This window comes from Caretta caretta, chromosome 6, assembly GCF_965140235.1.
Source record: "Caretta caretta isolate rCarCar2 chromosome 6, rCarCar1.hap1, whole genome shotgun sequence".
Taxonomy (NCBI): domain Eukaryota; kingdom Metazoa; phylum Chordata; order Testudines; family Cheloniidae; genus Caretta; species Caretta caretta.
The window spans coordinates 17,032,288-17,050,177 of record NC_134211.1 but is presented as its reverse complement, the minus strand read 5'-3'; positions in this window follow the sequence as shown (position 1 = coordinate 17,050,177).

Here is a 17,890-nt window from a genome sequence, read left to right as displayed (position 1 = left end):
CCTTCCCATGGAACCAAAGGAAGTGGCTTAGCAGACATTATCATCTGCACTGTGGGTTACTAGAGATTTCTTGTAACACTTATTTTCCTACCTTACTCTTTACAGTATAAGTATTGTCATGGCAGATCAGATCAGTGATCCATATAGTCTGGGATCCTGCCTCCAGCACGGGCAGCCCCTGAGGCTTCAGAAAAACATCTAAACCCCTTGTAATGGACAATTATTGAATGACCTCTCCATAGGACTTTCTTCCTATCCTCCATCAGTTAGAGCTTGACGATTGTCAAAGCAGGAAAGTTTAACCCCCTACTGGATGGAATCAGAACTGCTCTTCTGAGTGTCAGATTAACTGAAGCTGGTTGGAGAATGTGAAAGTGTTTCCCCCCAAAACAGAGAGAGATGAGGTAGAGGAGACAATGTCTTTTATTGGACCACCTTCTGTTGGCGGCAGGGACAAGCTTTCAGACTCCACAGAGCTCTTTGTCTGGAGAAAGTGACCAGAAGGTCTGAGCTAAATACAAGATGGGACCGATTGTTAAGCATAAGGGTTTCACACATGTTGCAGGAGACACTTAAAATGAAGTGGGCAATCAAGGTTAGCAGACAATAGGGCGTGTGACCCTATTGTTTTTAATGACCAGCAGAGTGATGAATTTAAGTTCCCACGCTCATCTTTTGAAGGGCTTGTGCAGAGAGTTTGCAAAACTTGTTGAAGCTGTTCTGAGTTAGGAGGGCTCAAAATGGACCTGTTGGGATTTTTTTCAAACCTCTTTGTATAACGTTTTTATGAATTTTTTTGAAAGCTTTATTGAAAACAGGTTTTTTGGTAACTGAAAAATTTCTATAACCATTGTGGTAAAGTTGTTATAAAATATGATTAAAATTAGATTAAAATATCATGAAATTTTGGGCAACAGACAAAAATTTCTTGACAAACAATTGTTCCTAAATGCAGCTATTTCTAGAGTAAACAAGGGTAGTCCTTGTTTCAACATCATTCTAAGTAACACGCAGACTTGGTACAAGAAGTAGCTACGTTTGTGTCACTGACAAATACATTTAAATATATTGTTGTCTCTAACATCCCTATAGGATGGTCTATAGCAAAAATCAGATCTGTCACACTTTAGAAAGGAGGATTTTATAAAAATAAAGGTTTCAGAGTAACAGCCGTGTTAGTCTGTATTCGCAAAAAGAAAAGGAGTACTTGTGGCACCTTAGAGACTAACCAATTTATTTGAGCATGAGCTTTCGTGAGCTACAGCTCACTTCATCGGATGCATACCGTGGAAACTGCAGAAGACATTATATACACACAGAGACCATGAAACAATACCTCCTCCCACCCCACTGTCCTGCTGGTAATAGCTTATCTAAAGTGATCATCAAGTTGGGCCATTTCCAGCACAAATCCAGGTTTTCTCACCCTCCAACCCCCCCCCCCCCCAAACTCACTCTCCTGCTGGTAATAGCCCATCCAAAGTGACCACTCTCTTCACAATGTGTATGATCATAGAATCATAGAATATCAGGGTTGGAAGGGACCCCAGAAGGTCATCTAGTCCAACCCCCTGCTTGAAGCCGGACCAATTCCCAGTTAAATCATCCCAGCCAGGGCTTTGTCAAGCCTGACCTTAAAAACCTCTAAGGAAGGAGATTCTACCACCTCCCTAGGTAACGCATTCCAGTGTTTCACCACCCTCTTAGTGAAAAAGTTTTTCCTAATATCCAATCTAAACCTCCCCCACTGCAACTTGAGACCATTACTCCTCGTTCTGTCATCTGATACCATTGAGAACAGTCTAGAGCCATCCTCTTTGGAACCCCCTTTCAGGTAGTTGAAAGCAGCTATCAAATCCCCCCTCATTTTTCTCTTCTGCAGGCTAAACAATCCCAGCTCCCTCAGCCTCTCCTCATAAGTCATGTGTTCCAGACCCCTAATCATTTTTGTTGCCCTTCGCTGGACTCTCTCCAATTTATCCACATCCTTCTTGTAGTGTGGGGCCCAAAACTGGACACAGTACTCCAGATGAGGCCTCACCAATGTCGAATAGAGGGGAACGATCACGTCCCTCGATCTGCTCGCTATGCCCCTACTTATACATCCCAAAATGCCATTGGCCTTCTTGGCAACAAGGGCACACTGCTGACTCATATCCAGCTTCTCGTCCACTGTCACCCCTAGGTCCTTTTCCGCAGAACTGCTGCCTAGCCATTCGGTCCCTAGTCTGTAGCTGTGCATTGGGTTCTTCCGTCCTAAGTGCAGGACCCTGCACTTATCCTTATTGAACCTCATCAGATTTCTTTTGGCCCAATCCTCCAATTTGTCTAGGTCCTTCTGTATCCTATCCCTCCCCTCCAGCGTATCTACCACTCCTCCCAGTTTAGTATCATCCGCAAATTTGCTGAGAGTGCAATCCACACCATCCTCCAGATCATTTATGAAGATATTGAACAAAATGATAATCAAGGTGGGCCATTTCCTGCACAAATCCAGGTTCTCTCACCCCCCTCCAAAAACTACACACACAGACTCACTCTCCTGCTGGTAATAGCTTATCCAAAGTTACCACTCTCCCTACAATGTGCATGATAATCAAGGTGGGCCATTTCCAGCACAAATCCAGGTTTTCTCACTGCCCCACACCCCCCCACACAAACTCACTCTCCTGCTGGTAATAGCTCATCCAAAGTGACCACTCTCCCTACAATGTGCATGGTAATCAAGGTGGGCCATTTCCATCACAAATCCAGGCTTTCTCACCCCCTCCCCCCCGGAAACACACACACACACACAAACTCACTCTCCTGCTGGCAATAGCTCATCCAAACTGACCACTCTCCAAGTTTAAATCCAAGTTTAACCAGAACGTCTGGGGGGGGGGGGGTAGGAAAAAACAAGGGGAAATAGGCTACCTTGCATAATGACTTAGCCACTCCCAGTCTCTATTTAAGCCTAAATTAATAGTATCCAATTAGCAAATGAATTCCAATTCAGCAGTTTCTCGCTGGAGTCTGGATTTGAAGTTTTTTTGTTGTAAGATAACGACCTTCATGTCTGTGATTGCGTGACCAGAGAGATTGAAGTGTTCTCCGACTGGTTTATGAATGTTATAATTCTTGACATCTGATTTGTGTCCATTTATTCTTTTACGTAGAGACTGTCCAGTTTGACCAATGTAAATGGCAGAGGGGCATTGCTGGCACATGATGGCATATATCACATTGGTGGATGTGCAGGTGAACGAGCCTCTGATAGTGTGGCTGATGTTATTAGGCCCTGTGATGGTGTCCCCTGAATAGATATGTGGACACAGCTGGCAACGGGCTTTGTTGCAAGGATAAGTTCCTGGGTTAGTGGTTCTGTTGTGTGGTATGTGGTTGTTGGTGAGTATTTGCTTCAGGTTGCGGGGCTGTCTGTAGGCAAGGACTGGCCTGTCTCCCAAGATTTGTGAGAGTGTTGGGTCATCCTTCAGGATAGGTTGTAGATCCTTAATAATGCGTTGGAGGGGTTTTAGTTGGGGGCTGAAGGTGACGGCTAGTGGCGTTCTGTTATTTTCTTTGTTAGGCCTGTCCTGTAGTAGGTGACTTCTGGGAACTCTTCTGGCTCTATCAATCTGTTTCTTCACTTCCGCAGGTGGGTATTGTAGTTGTAAGAAAGTTTGACAGAGATCTGGTAGGTGTTTGTCTCTGTCTGAGGGGTTGGAGCAAATGCGGTTGTATCGCAGAGCTTGGCTGTAGACGATGGATCGTGTGGTGTGGTCAGGGTGAAAGCTGGAGGCATGTAGGTAGGAATAGCGGTCAGTAGGTTTCCGGTATAGGGTGGTGTTTATGTGACCATCGCTTATTAGCACTGTAGTGTCCAGGAAGTGGATCTCTTGTGTGGACTGGATCAGGCTGAGGTTGATGGTGGGATGGAAATTGTTGAAATCATGGTGGAATTCCTCAAGGGCTTCTTTTCCATGGGTTCAGATGATGAAGATGTCATCAATATAGCGCAAGTAGAGTAGGGGCTTTAGGGGACGAGAGCTGAGGAAGTGTTGTTCTAAATCAGCCATAAAAATGTTGGCATACTGTGGGGCCATGCGGGTACCCATAGCAGTGCCGCTGATCTGAAGGTACACATTGTCCCCAAATGTAAAATAGTTATGGGTAAGGACAAAGTCACAAAGTTCAGCCACCAGGTTAGCCGTGACATTATCGGGATAGTGTTCTTGACGGCTTGTAGTCCATCTTTGTGTGGAATGTTGGTGTAGAGGGCTTCTACATCCATAGTGGCCAGGATGGTGTTATCAGGAAGATCACTGATGGATTGAAGTTTCCTCAGGAAGTCAGTGGTGTCTCGAAGGTAGCTGGGAGTGCTGGTAGCATAGGGCCTGAGGAGGGAGTCTACATAGCCAGACAATCCTGCTGTCAAGGTGCCAATGCCTGAGATGATGGGGCACCCAGGATTTCCAGGTTTATGGATCTTGGGTAGTAGATAGAATATCCCAGGTCGGGGTTCCAGGGGTGTGTCTGTGCGGATTTGATCTTGTGCTTTTTCAGGAAGTTTCTTGAGCAAATGCTGTAGTTGCTTTTGGTAACTCTCAGTGGGATCATAGGGTAATGGCTTGTAGAAAGTGGTGTTGGAGAGCTGCCGAGCAGCCTCTTGTTCATATTCTGACCTATTCATGATGACAACAGCACCTCCTTTGTCAGCCTTTTTGATTATGATGTCAGAGTTGTTTCTGAGGCTGTGGATGGCATTGCGTTCCGCATGGCTGAGGTTATGGGGCAAGTGATGCTGCTTTTCCACAATTTCAGCCCGTGCACGTCGGCGGAAGCACTCTATGTAGAAGTCCAGTCTGCTGTTTCGACCTTCAGGAGGAGTCCACCTAGGATCCTTCTTTTTGTAGTGTTGGTAGGGAGGCCTCTGTGGATTAGTATGTTGTTCAGAGGTATGTTGGAAATATTCCTTGAGTCGGAGACGTCGAAAATAGGATTCTAGGTCACCACAGAACTGTATCATGTTCGTGGGGGTGGAGGCCCAGAGGGATTTGTGCAGGAAATGGCCCACCTTGATTATCATACACACTGTGAAGAGAGTTATCACTTTGGATGGGCTATTACCAGCAGGAGAGTGAGTTTGTGGGGGGGGGGGGGGAGCGGAGGGTGAGAAAACCTGGATTTGTGCTGGAAATGGCCCAACTTGATGATCACTTTAGATAAGCTATTACCATCAGGACAGTGGGGTGTGAGGAGGTATTGTTTCATGATCTCTGTATGTATATAATGTCTTCTGCAGTTTCCACGGTATGCATCCGATGAAGTGAGCTGTAGCTCACGAAAGCTCATGCTCAAATAAATTGGTTAGTCTCTAAGGTGCCACAAGTCCTCCTTTTCTTTTTATAAAAATAAAGAAGCTAGTCAAAAAGACCCTAAAGTAAAAATGGGGACATTAAAATTTTTAGACTTAGTACAAAGGCTACTTCAGCTATTTCTACACTACAGCACTTACAGAGGCGTAGCTGTACCGATGCAGCTGTTCCATTGTAGCGCTTCTGGTGAAGATGCTCTAAGCGGTCTTATGTCAGCTTAATAATTCCTGCCTTCGTGAGAGGCAGTAGCTCTGTTGGCAGAAGAAGCGCTCCCACCGACATAGGGCTGTCCACTCCAGTGCTTAGGTCAGTGTAACTTATGTTGCTCAGGGGTGTGGATTATTCACCCTCCTGAGCGATATAAGTTGTACCGAACTGAGGGCAGGTCTACACTACAGCCGGGATTGAAGCTCTGAGATTGATCCACCGGCGGTCGATTTAGCGGGTCTAGTAAAGATCGCTCTCCAGTCAACCCCTGTACTCTACCCCTGACGAGAAGAGTAAGGTAAGTAGATGGGATATTTTCTCCCATCGACCACTCTCCCCCAATGGTGAATACCCCGCGGAAACTCGACCTATGGTACATTGATTCCAGCTATGTTATTTATGTAGCTGGAGTTGCGTAGCGTAGGTCGACTTACCACGGTAGTATGGACATAGTCTTCAGGGTACCATAGCAAAGTCACAGAAAGCATGCATACAGAGTGTGTATGAGGGCAGGTCTACACTATGGGGAAAAGTCGATCTAAGCTATGCAATTTGAGTTACGTTAGTAGTGTAACTCAAGTCGACGTAGCTTAGATCTACTTACTGCGGGGTCCACACCGCGCTGGGTCGACGGGAGAAACTCTCCTGTCGACTCCCCTTACTCTTCTTTTTCCAGTGGAGTACTGGAGTCGATGGGAGAGCCATCAGCGGTCGATTTAGCGGGTCTTCACTAGTCCCGCTAAATTGACCCCTGGTGGATTGATCACCGCAGCATTGATCCCACCAGTAGTGGAGACAAGCCCTTATGTGCCAAGAGAACAACAGAGAAGGGGTTCAGCAGGCAAAGCTACTACCAGGAGGATATAAGCAGGGCCAGCATTAGACTCACTGGGGCCCAGGGCAGAAACTAAGGAGTGGGCCCCCACCTTGAGCCCTGCCACACGGGGCTGAAACCAAAGCCTGAGCCCAGGTGGCCAGGGCTGGGGCTGAAGCCCGATCTACCTAGCGTCGCCGTTCACTCCCCCAAATGGCCCTTCACCCTCCCTGGGGGCACGCCACACAGTTTAAAAATCTCTGCTTTAGTGTGATTTATTTCCACTTTTAGAGATTAAATTACTGTAACACTTGCATTAAATTTACCCACAGTGACTCTGTCGAGATGATTTAATTTAGCTTTGTGGGGCCCCTGTCACATGGGGCCCTGCGCAATTGCTCTGCTTGCTATCCCCTAATGCCAGCCCTGGATATATAAGATAAAAGCAGGGAGCCTCCTGTTAATTGCTTCTCCTGCTATACTCACTCCTCTTCTGCCTTCTTGGCATGTTCTATTCTGTATGCTCTTCCCCACTTTGTTGTGTCTTTTGCTCTTTACACAAGAATTGCAGTATAAAAAAATCACATGGGCAGAGTGAGCTCCAAATCCCCATGATGACTAAATACATATGCACACTGCTGCTCTGGCTGGTACATAACACACAGAACACAGTGAGCGTCATTAGAGGCCTTACAAACCATTTAAAGTGATATTACCCAATTCTATACACTACACACTCCTTCCCCTTTAATGTAAAGGACATTTAAAAGAAGTTTCAAGTGTGTCACTGGCATTAAATGTACACCATGCTACTAAATCTGAGAGGCCGATTGTGACTTCTTTCTAGATGTTTCTTGATAACATCTTCCAGGCTTCACAACACTATGTGGAACAGTATCTGTACATTCTGGTGTAGTTGTATCAGTGACACCTTCCTGCTTTGCCAACCATGTTAGGGTCACTTGTAGCAACAGGGACATGAAGCTCATTGGTATTATCATAAATCACTGCCTATGGCTGGATTGTAGACTTAGTATTTTCAATGGTGTCACTGGTGCAAAAGATGCTGCTAAACTTATGCTTAAAAGCTGGTTTAAGTGGTCTCTTCATGACATGTACGGTGTCATCACCAGTGCTGAACTATCTGAATTCATACAGAATACACCAGGCCATTCAGAATGGGCAACTGCTGCAATAAAACAACCCTCCCCGCCCCCCGGGATAATTTGGGGAAGCTATCTGTGGACAGCTTACAAATTCTGTCTGTGAATATTTGTGTCAGCCTGCAGACTCCATTTTGAAAGTGAGGCTTGCTGCCTTCTCTGTTTCCTTTAATGCCATGTTGGATTGAAATGCCTAGGGATGGTGGCCCAGGGCTAATCATAGAGAGTCATTAAACCTTGATGGTCTTCTATTCAAATAGAAACAGCCTGAGACAAAAGGTTGGCTATTATCCAGGAGAACCGATCTGTCCAGATGGGCTGGTAATTAACCAACAGGTCATGTGATGAGGGACTCTGATCATTTGATGAGGTTGAACTGCAGGTCACTTGACTAAGGAGATGGGAGCTTATAAAAGAGAGCATCTGGGTCACCATCCATTTTGAGAAGAGACCAGAAGCAGAGGACGTTTGGACAGGAGAGCAGGAGGGTACTGACTGCAGAGGCAGTGTCAGAGAGACTCCATGGTTCAGAGGAGAAGGCATGTGCAGGAACAGGGGAACCTGGACTTCTCAGAGGGCTCTGCCCAAGCTCAAAGAACTCTGCAGAGTGGCGAGGAAATGGAAGCAGGAAAAATCTCCCATGCTATTGCATTAGAGAGCCAGGGTGTTTTAGAATCCTGTGCAAAGTCTGTTTGTGTGCAGGTTTGCTTCACTGTCACATGCCCCTGAAGAGAGAAACTGTAAACCCAGAGTGCCCACACGCTGGAGTTCTCGGGGAGGGTGTGCTTAAGCTACAGAAGAGTCTGTGGGGTCAGCATTCATCCTAGGAGCTAGGCAATTGGACTACAGGGTCTCCGCTCTCCAAGGAGGTGCTAGACAGAAAATCTCCACACACAACTCCTGGCAAGGGGTTTCATTTCTACAGTTCTCAGATGGCTTTCAGGTCGTCCTTAGAGTACCTGTGGCCTGAGCTTTGCTGGAATAAGCACTCTGGTACCACGCATTAGGCAATGCTGACCTACACTCTGCTGTTTTTTTCAAACAAGAATTGCTGGAGGCAGTTGTTTGCATGCATTAGTCCATCCACTCATCACAATGTCATGTTCCCAGGCCAGCAGGGGATCAGGTTTATTATTCTGTTGTACCATGGCATTTGTCACTGGCAAGGGGTCAGGACGTAGTAACTGTCTTTGGTTCCACTTCAGTATTCTCCCCTGTGTCTTTCCATGGCAAGTTTGACAAGCAATCCGTACTCCCATCATTGGGTGGTACTTTTGAACTCCGAGAGCCCCCAAGAATATCGCCCGGCTCTGTAATCCTGCTGCAGCCGTTGTCAGGACTCCTTTCGGTGGGTTAAAAATGGAAACTAGAGCTGGATGGTCTATAACTAGAGTAAGGGCGTATCTGCACAGGGAAACAGCCCAGAATAGCTATTGCGGACTGGCTGTTTAGCACTAACTCTCCATATAGACACTCCTATTGTGCACTAAGAGCGCCTCTGGACTTGCCTCAACTTTCTTTTGATTTATGCAAATCATCCTATCAATGGTGTAGCCACCAAGTGCAATTTGAGTCTCTGAAAAACTCCCATTTAAGCTTGTTTTGCTCTGAGACTACACTCAGCAGCCTCTCACCCTGCTCCAGTCAGAAAGGGGTTAAAACCAGCTCTGGGAAAGGGCTGTCCTGAGGAGCCAATCAGGGGAGGGCAGGTAGCAGCCAATCCAGGCCCGGGAGGGCTGGTATAAAAAGGGCTGTGAGCGAGGAGGCAGGCAGTCTCATGCCAGCCTTGGGGTGGGAAGGACCTGGCTGCCTGGGAGCACAGGGTACCTTCAACAGATCAGTGCTGGGGAAGGAGCAGGCTAAACTGGGGACCTCCCGCCTGGTGACCTCCCAGGCTGAGGCCTGACAGGAAGGCCTAAGGAGGTGCACAATGGCCACCTGTTATTTCCAAGGGGACTGAAATCACAGGCTGCCTCTGCCCTCAGTCAAGAGATATATAATTCCCTTATAGGTTGGGATGTAAAAGTGAGGCTGCCCTTGGTAAAGCTTGATGGTGTTTCCACTGGAACTGAAGCCAGGCCTCCCACCACCAATATGGCTTTCTGTGGCTACAGAACAGGCCAGGACACTGGGATGTGGAAGGGGAGTGTGGGATGCAGGAGGAGTCTGAGGGGCTACAGAGGAACATTATGGGAACAGGAGGGCACTGGCAGGGTACAAGGGAATATGTGGGGCAGGAGGGGACTGAGAAGGTGTAGGGGAATGTGGAGAAATGGCACACGGTGCCATCGGGCAGCCATGAGGGCTCTACACCAGACACAGGCCTCTCTCCCAGCGCAGAGCTCGTGCAGTCAACTCACAACTGCCTCTGCAGTAGCCACAGGTACAAGGGACATACCTGGGTCAGGAGCAGGTGTGGGATGGGGACAGTCCAGAGAAGGGAGGGGGCATGTCAGGTATGGGAGGAGGAGTGATTCTGAACCACTGCAATGATCTCTAAGTGCCTTCCAATGGGGCACAAACTAGGGTAGCCTTCCCGGCTGGTGTGGCCTGCACTGAAGGCCAGGCTAGCTTTTGGCAATGCCAGAATAGGGCATAAATATGACACCTCATAAATGTCGTATGGCTACTTTAGTTCTGAATTTATCTACTGAGTTTGCACTGTTTGAAGAGGAGACGTGAGATAAGCCAGGTGAATAGTTCCTGTAGACCCAATTACCTGCTATAAGGAATCTAGGTGCTCAGCAGCAGCTAAAGCTTTAGATAAGAGCAGTTCTATGCTTAACTTGAATGATAGCACAGCTCACAAGGTCAGTCCTAACAGCTTAATGACTGATCATAAAGAACAACAAAGGACGTCTGTGATCTGAGAACCTGGTACCTGCAGGGTTTCCCGGTATATTTTGCTGTCACATTCAGAAAGTGATACTTAAATTTCTATTATAAAACCGACATCCAGGAGTTAACAGTCAAGGGCAGTATTATGAATTACTGCTGTAAACCCACTGCATTCGGTGGCCATTATACAAGGGATGGATTTGACCCCAAATTTTAAAATGTGCCTGGTGAATTAGAGGCAGTTTTGCCTCACACACAGAGTCATGGCAGTGTTGCATGCTCGGAAACAGGAGAGTAGTGAAACTCTCAGGCCCTGGGTGGAACTCTGGCATGTTGTTCAAGAGTTCTAGGCACAGGAGTAACACCATATGATCCGTGAGAGCACCTCTGGCTAGATGATTCATAGATCAGTATTAGTTTTGGCTTCAGAAGAGGCCGTTCACCCACTCAGACACATGCTGGAGATCTCATGCAGCCAGCAGCAAAGCATCATTAGAGTTTCTGGAACTTATAGATAATTTTCTAACACAAAAGGTTTTGCACCCAACCGGAGGCAACTCTATTTTGGACTTCGTTAGGATGGATAAAGATGACTTGATCACTGGACTGGAAGTTGACAGTTGCCTAGGGACCAGAGATCATAGCCTGATTACCTTTATTCTGGGAAAAAAGAGAGAGTCAGTTCTTTCAGAAGTGATTATTAGATGGCCAAAAAGCCACACTTCCATAATCAAGAAAGAGAACAACATTGGCTAGGAGCTCATCCCGGTTCAGTGGAGAAGCGAAGTCAGCAATTAGAAATAAAAGCCCAATATAGAACAAATAGAAAGAAGAGAAATAGATAACAACCAATATAAATTAGAAGTTATGAGGTGCAGAAAAAAATTCTCAAGGGAAGCGAAAGATATTAGGAAAAATCCACGCTGGTAAGATGGTAAGAAGGAGTTTTAAAAGTTGATCAGGAACAAAATAAAACCTAAAAATGCTGTAGATCTGCTATTAGAGGGAGGTGGTGAAATGGTTAATACAGATGTAGGAAAGGCAGGAGTGTTCAATAATTGTTTCCCATCTGTATTTGGAAAGAAGCAGGATGATGTATTCATATAACATGAAGATGACGAAGTAGTTTCCAGTCCTTTAATAATAACAGAGGATGTTAAACATCTATTAGGGATAACAAGCCCCAGATAACTTGCACCCAAGCATCCTAGAAGAGCTGACTAAGGATATCTCTGACCTGCTGATGTTAAGTTTTAATAAATCTTAGAATCCTGGGGAAATTCCCAAAGACTGGAGGAGTACTAATGTCATGCCAATATTCAAAATGGACATGTGGAAAGCACATGTAACTATAGGCCGGTTAGCTGGACATCAATCCTGGGCAAAACAATGGAAAAGCTGATATGGGATTCAATCAATAAAGAATTCAAGGGTGGGAATACAGTTAATGCCAATCAACATGGCTTTTTGGAAAATAGGTCTTGTCAAACAAATCTGATTTCATTTTTTGGTGTGATTACAAATGTGGTTGACAATAGCAACTGTTGAGATGTAATAGACTTTTGTAAGGTATTTTGTTTAGCACTGCACAACATTCCGATTACAAGATTAGTATGATACAATATCAAAGCACAAGTTCAATGGATTAAGGACTGATTGACAGAAGTCAGTAGGAATCGGCATTAACTGGGGGTGGTTCTAGTGGAGTTCAGAAGGGTTTGGGTCTAGGCCCAATGCTTGTCAATATTTTTATCAATGATCTGGAAGCAAACAAAAATTACTGCTGGTAAAATTTGTGAATATGACAAAGGTTGGTGGAGTGGTAAATAATACGGAGGATGGACAGGGCAGTCACGTGGGATATGTCTACACTGCAATCTGAGTTGCGATTGCAGCATGGGTAGGCATACCTGAGCTAGCTTTGAACAAACTAGCTTGCTAAAAATAGCAGTGTAGCCATGGCTAGCTGCCCCAGTACATACCCAGGGTCTTAGACAGAATTGTCATTGGGTGGCTAGCCCATCCTCTGTCCATGCCTTGGTGACTTCACTGCTGTTTTTAGCTAGCTAGCTCTCTCAAAGCTAGCTCAGCTATGTCTACACATGCTGCAATCACACCTCTGGTTACAGTGTAGATATACCCACCACACAGCCATATGGATTGCTTGGAAACTGGGCCCTTCAAACAAAATCCAGCCAAATGAAAGGTCATACTTCTAGGAACAAAGAATGCAAGCCCTGTCTACAGAAGGGAGGACTGTATCCTGGAAAGCATTGACTCTGAAAAAGATTTAGAGGGTCATAGCAGATAAGTAACTCAACATGAGGTTCTAGTACGTTGCCATGCTGAAAAGGGCTAATGCAAACCTTGGCTGTGTAAATGAGGGAACAGTGAGTAGTGAAGTGATTTTTACCTCTGTGTATGGCATTGGTGAGACCAATACTAGAGTACTGTGTACACTTCCGATGACCACATCTGTAAAAGGAGGTTGAAAAATTACAGAGGGTGCAAAAAAGAGTCTCAGAAATGATTCAAGGGCTGGAGAAAATACCCTTCAGAGAGAGTCTTAGAGCTCCATCTGTTTAGCTTATCAAAAAGATGACTGAGAGGTGATGCGATTATAGTGTATAAATATCTTCATGGGGAGAAGATACTGGGTACTAAAGGACTCTTTGATTTAGCTGGGAAAAGCATAACAAGAACCAATGGGTGGAAGTGAAAGTCAGACAAATTCAAAGTAGAAGAAAGGCACAAATGTTTACCAGTGAGAGCCCCTAACCTTTGGAACAAACTACCAAGGGAAGTGGTGGCTCCTCCCTCTCTTGATGTCTTCAGATCAAGACCGGAGGCCTTTCTGGAAGACATTCGTTAGTCAAATGCAAGTGATTGGGCTCAATACAGGAGTAATTGGGTGAATTTTAATGGTCTGTGTTATCCAGGAGATCAGACTAGATGATGTAATGCTCCTTACTGGCCTGAAAATATATGAATCCATCTTCTCAAAGATGAGCTTGTGAATGTATAATTAACTCTTGGAACTCATTGCCACAAGGTATACACTGTGTAAAAGAGTATTTATTAGTTTTAAACTTGTTGTCTTTCAATTTTATTGAATATCCTCTTGCTCTCATTTTATGAGAAGATAAATAAGACCTGCCTTCTCTAAACCATTCATTACTTTATATGCCGTTCTATCTTGTCACCTTTGATAATGTTTGCCGTATTTTCTATTTCATTCTTTACACATCGTAAGTACTTTTTTTTGGGAGGGGTGGGCATGTTGACCTATATTACACATTCAGCAGAGGTTTACACTGAGCTGCCCACAATGATAACTTTTCCCTCAGTGGTTACACTAGATGTGGAATCTAGTAATGTGTATGAATAGTTCAAATTATTCCCTCCAATATGTATCACCTTGCACTAGTCAACATTTAATTTCATCGGTCAATGTGGCCCACTTGCCTAGCTTTGCTTCAAGTCCATCTGAAGGTCCTTGCTGTCTTCTCTAGTCCTGAGATACCCAAATAGTTTTGTCATCTGCAGATTTGGCCACTTCACTATTCTGGCCCTTCTCCATGTCATTAGTGAACCCAATAAGCAGCGCTGCAATGCACAATGTGATGGTACAGTACTTCACTTTTAGCCTTTTGCCATGTTGAAAGCTGACCATTTCTTCTTTTTCTTTGTCTTCTGTCCCAAAACCAGTTTTTCATCCATGACGGTAATTTACTTCTCACCTCACGGTAAATTTCTTTAATACCCTTGAGAAAGACTTTGTGAAAAGCTTTCTGAACATCTAGATAAACTCTGTCAACCATCCACTTCCCATTTGCCCACTATTTTATCATCATGCTCAAATCATTCTGGAAGATGAGAGAGGCCTGGGTTTCCTTTACAGAAGGGAGTGTTCCTATTGCATTGTGTTTGGTTTAAGGCTTTTATAATTGTTTCTTTCATTTTTGTTTCATTCAGTTGACCAGGTGCACAAGTAAGGCTCACTGGTATGTAATTCTCAGGAGCACCCAGCACGTTTCTTAAAAGTAGGTCCTCTGATATAGCAGCTATTTTTAATGAGTTTGCATATTGTTGTCAGCAGCTGAGCCATTTCATTCTTCAGTCCTCTCTGAACTCATGGGTGTGACCCGTGCAGGCCTGCGTGCCTGCTGCTCTTTGATTGACCAGTTTGTTCCAGGAGCTCACTTGTAACCTCACAATATTATCTGAGAGAGACTCTCGGCGGATTTCTCCTTCAACTCCCCAAAACTCTCCTTCCCTCCTTGTGTGGGTCCCACCCCCCAGCTTTCTCTGTTCCTTCACCCTGAGGGTCTTCTTTCTCTCCTTAGTTTCCTATGGGCTTGTCTATACTAATGCTTATGTCAATGTAAGTTATGTCGCTCAAGGGTCTGAAAAAAACACCCCTCCCCCCCGAGTGACGTAACTTACATTGACTTAAAAGTGGTGTCAACACCATGCTATGTCCTCTGGCTGAGGTGGAGTAGTCATGATTAGACTCGATAAGTTTATGAAGGAAATGGTATGATGGGATAACGTGATTTTGGCAATTAATTGATCTTTAAATATTCATGGTAAATAGGCCCAATGACCTGTGATGGGATGTTAGATGGGGTGGGATCTGAGTTACCCAGGAAAGAATTTTCTGTAGTATCTGGCTGGTGAATCTTGCCCATATGCTCAGGGTTTAGCTGATTGCCATATTTGGGGTCGGGAAGGAATTTTCCTCCAGGGCAGATTGGAAGAGGCCCTGGAGGTTTTTCTCCTTCCTCTGTAGCATGGGGCACGGGTCACTTGCTGGAGGATTCTCTGCTCCTTGAAGTCTTTAAACCACGATTTGAGGACTTCAATAGCTCAGACATAGGTGAGAGGTTTTTCGCAGGAGTGGGTGGGTGAAATTCTGTGGCCTGCGTTGTGCAGGAGGTCAGACTAGATGATCCTAATGGTCCCTTCTGACCTTAATATCTATGAATCTATGTTGACGTAATGCGTCTTCACCAGACGTACTGCAGCAGTGCCGATTTAGCACGGTAGTGAAGACAGGCCCTATAATTCTTCCTCTCTCTCCCCCCCTCCCCTGTTCCAATTCCATGTCTCTTCTCTTCCCATTCCACATGCCCTTTTCCTTCCCATGTCTTTCCTCTCCTTTCCCCTCCTGCCACATTCCATCTGTTCCCCACGCCTTTCTCCTATTTCCATGTCTCCCCTTTCCCTCCTCCAGGTCTTCTCTTCCCTCCTTCATAATACACAGGTGTGTGATGGCTTTTGAGACAGCGAGAGATCATGAACAACCACGCATGGCTAAATTTTTCAAAGCAGTCTAGGGGATTTAAATACTTCTTCTTTAGAAGTTAATGCCGGATATGTCAAAATCCCCTAGGCTGCTTCAAAAATCTCACCCTATGATTTTAGGGAAAAAAACGTCCATGACAAGATGATAGCCTTGATTATCACTACAAAAGGTCCCCCCCTCACCTCCCCGCTCTCCTGCTGGTAATAGCTCACCTTATCTGATCACTCTTGTTACAGTCTGTATGGTAACACCCATTGTTTCATGTCTCTGTGTATATAAAATCTCCCCACTCTATTTTCCACTACATGCATCCGATGAAGTGAGCTGGAGCTCACGAAAGCTAATGCTCAAATAAATATGTTAGTCTCTAAGGTGCCACAAGTACTCCTTTTCTTTCTGGTGACCAGGTTACTCTTTGAAGACTAACTTTACCACCAAAAAGGCTACAAGCTTGACTTCTATTTTAAAGGTCTCTGCTATGTTTTCATACTGAAAGCCTTATACAGGCAATTATTGATGATTAAATATTTGACCACTAGAGTCATAGGTGTCTAGTTCATGAGTATGCAAGAAAACTCTTTATAACTTTCTAAAGACCAACTGTGTTCAAAACAGGGCGAATGCAGGCCGTTCAGGGGCAGGCTTAGTAGTGGCTATGGAATCCTAACCTCCGTCAGATGCAAAGCTGCCAAGGAAGCAAGGGGAAAGATTCCTCCTTAACACAGCTTTACTTTTACAATTGACAGACATCAGGCAGCACGAGATAAATCCCTTTCTCTAACTTCATAAAGCTGTTGATTAAGCAAGATTAATTTAAGTGAAGGTAAAACAGAGGGTGATGCACTTACTGTGAAAGTCCACAGAGAACTTGGGAGCCAGCTTCCTTTCTTTGCCCTGGTTTGCTGACTGTTTAGATCCACAAATAGAGACAAAAAGAACCCAGGACGGGGAACAAGGAACACTCTTGTGCTCTCTCCTCAGCCTGAAGTCTGCTTTAGAGAGTGAGGAAAATACCACCTGTGAAAGTGAAATTCAGAGCAACCAGTTTACAAAGTTTAACCCTTCACCCACCTTAACACAGTTGGAGCCTATTAGGACCAATGTTTGCCTGGCTTTTAATGCATGCATGAGAACAGGCGGGGGGAAGTGTGAATAAGCGTTCTCCTACCTTGCATGGCCTGTGCAAAGGCCAGGTAAAATTACAGTCCTGGCAGTCAGTCCCTATGTACCCAGAATCATAGGAATATAGGGGTGGGAAGGGATGGTGGGAGGACATCTAGGCTAGCCCCCTGCACTGAGGCAGGACCAAATGAACCTAGACCATCCCAGCCAGGTGTTTGTCTAACCCAGTGGTTCTCAACCTCTTTACCATTGTGGGCTGCATATGCAGCTCTCTGTGTTATGTGGGCCGCATCCACACAATAAATATACTACCTGGATGGCCCTGAGGATGTCACATGGGACACAGCTGTGTGCTGATTGGGCTGCAAGCTGCCTGTGGGTCGAGAACCACTGATTTAATCGGTTCTTAAAAACCTCCAATGATGGGGATGCCACAGCCTCTTTATTCTGATCCATTGTCTTACAATCTATAAAATCCAGCTTTTGGGTACCCGGCTGCTGCAGACATTTTTGGCGGATGTAAGGTAGGAGGAGCTTTTCCAAGCTTTAAGCCCCAATCAAAATGGCGACTGCACCAGGGGACATCACTTCTAAAGCAGATTGTTGGCCATAAAATGGAATGGTCACTGGCCCCTGCCACGCTGTAATTCACCATAAACCCCCTCTTTCTCTTCCCTCTCCCTGCCCGCATCTCTACCGGCCAACCAACGCGCCACCCACTCCGCCATCCATGTGCTCAAAATGGCAACCATATGCTATCTCTTCCCCCACCCCTGCTCTCGTACAGCTGATTCAAATGATCTAACTTTGAGCTGGTGAAAAAGTTTATTGAAATGTGATACAGAAAAACAAGCCATAAAACTTAATAGTTTGTGTGCCCTGCATGAGGGTAAGGTTATCATAGCGTTTTATAAGGTATCTTTAACATCATTTTATTGCAGCATTCTAGGTGGCATATGTCATCTCATAACAATTATTGCTTATAGAGATTGCACAACCATACTAATTGTATGACACCAGGAAGAGGTGTATTTAATAGCCACTTCATCATTGCAATCGAGGAGTTAAATGTAACATCATA